The 2,155-nt window shown below is 30.0% G+C and overlaps 1 long non-coding RNA gene across 1 annotated transcript; it reads left to right on the top strand.

Moving 5' to 3' along the window:
* The first annotated feature begins 1,430 nt into the window (after nt 1–1,430).
* Nucleotides 1,431–1,951, top strand: LOC131599094 (uncharacterized). The gene is made up of 2 exons (XR_009282549.1): nt 1,431–1,676; nt 1,784–1,951. It is a non-coding gene; the product is annotated as an uncharacterized LOC131599094 (long non-coding RNA).
* The last annotated feature ends 204 nt before the right edge of the window (nt 1,952–2,155 follow it).

Below are 2,155 nucleotides of genomic sequence, written 5' to 3'. Positions count from 1 at the left end.
TTTTGGAAAGCTAAAGATGTCCTCTACAAGCCATCTTGAAACATATTTTTAATTTGGAGATTTTATCTTGATGATATTGCTCCTAACAAAAAATTACTTTTGGTTGACTTTCAAGAAGGACTTGTAATGTTTTGGCTCATATCTCCCAAATGAAGAATTTATGGCCTTGGCATGTGAGAGACAAAGTTGTACAGAATCCAATTTCTTTCATAATAGGCTGTGGTTGGGAAATTTTTTATACTCCATGTGAAAGTTATGGCCAGTCAAAGTACAATTGACTTTTTAGACCAAAAACCTTAATTTGGCAACTTTGAATCTTGTTGATTTTGAAGCTTTCCTTGATAAATCATGATCAACCTTTGATCAAATGATGAATGATACTTCAAAATAATGATGTTGACCAAAAATCATGAATTTTGATTGTGATTTGACCATAGTTGACTTTTAGGTCAAACTAGTCCACTGTTGGCTATCTGAGCAATTGAATGAGCAATCTTTGGAATTGAAGCTTGAATTTTGGAATGGAGATAGTTTAAAACCCAATAAGCCATATGAAATCCATTGGAGACCTTGATTCATCAATTTTCTTAAGAGAATGCAAAACCCTAGTTCAGGAGGTCTTTAGTTAAGAGAGAATGCCTTGAGTTAACCATTTGAGCCTTGAGTCATTGTATGAGTTTGAAAGTGAAATGGGATGGACAAATTTTGGGGTATGACAGGTTGGATTTGCTTTTTCAATAAGATCCCTACTATAGATAATCTTATTTTTAGAGGTATTCTTAACTCTTCTTCAAATTTATCTTGCATTTTTTTGCAAAGAAGTTGGAGAATGTTCGTTTCATTCTCTTTTGTGTTGCCGGAAAGTGGTAGAAGTATGGAAGGAAATGACCAATTGGATTGGTATGTCATACCATCTTGCTATAGATTTTAAAGAGAGTTATTGGCATTGGAGTTCCTTTTGCTCTCTTTTGAAAATCAAAAGAGATAAAGTTGGTTGCGTGTGGTTAGCGATTGTGCGGAGCCTTTGGTTGAGAAGGAACTGTATCATTTTTAAGGATATCGTTTGGAACGCGAGAGATGTTATTTGGAATTGCAAAGCGTTAGTCTGGAGGTGATCATTTATCGGGAAAATTACCCAACCCAAATGTAATTTATACGAGTTTAGCAAAAACCTTTTGTTTTACAAGTTAGGTGTTATTTGGTGGAAATTTTTCTTATTTTATTTCGTATCCCTTTTTATAATCGGGTTTCTAGAACATTCGTTCTTTATGAATTCAACTTGCTTTAAAAAAATGCATTTCTAACTATTATTTCATTTTTCGAAATTCCCCTATCTATCAAAGAAAGGATGAAAGAGAATTATCATAATGAAACTTTAGTAAGAATAAAAACTCTAATAACATTTGATACAACTAAAAGAGAACTTCAACACATTAATACAACTAAAAGACATTTGATTTTTTTTTTTTAATGGTCTCTTGCAACATCATAATTGCTAAACATTATTTATTTCAGTATGATATAAATTGGTAGAATGAAAGTTTTTACATTCCAAAGTGCTGAAACAATTTGGTATTTTTGCCTTTCCACAGGGAAAAATATGTCTAAAGTTTTTACTTTTGTTTATATTATAATAATTTTTCTTTTCTTAATCACAGAAGGTTCAAGTTACATTGGTAAGTTCACTTTGTCAATTTTTAATCTTCAAATTTTCTTCTTTATCATATACACATTTTTTTCATTCCCAATTATTAATATTTATTTTTTTCATTTGACATCTTAGGATTAGATTTATGCAGTACTGATAAAGATTGTTCTGCTACTGAGTGTGGGCTTCCAGAAGTTGCAAAATGCATAAAGCACATTTGTGAATGTGTAAAATATTAATGGAATCTCTAGAAACATGTAGTTTTTAAATAAAAAATAATAAATGGTTTTATCATTTCTCTCACACTTCAATCTTTATTTGTTGTCCCTTAAATTTATTTGTTAGCTTAAAAATATGTTACATATCATCCAAGACCTGTTAAATTTATTTTAATAGTTAAAACTCACCTCTTTGATAAATAACTAGTTAGAAACCAAATGAGACACGATTTAATTTATTAACATACCAATTTAATTAATTGTTTTGATAATATAATATCAAATTTAC

This window comes from Vicia villosa, linkage group LG4 (genome assembly GCF_029867415.1).
Source record: "Vicia villosa cultivar HV-30 ecotype Madison, WI linkage group LG4, Vvil1.0, whole genome shotgun sequence".
NCBI lineage: Eukaryota > Viridiplantae > Streptophyta > Magnoliopsida > Fabales > Fabaceae > Vicia > Vicia villosa.
This window is presented reverse-complemented; position numbering and strand designations above follow the sequence as displayed.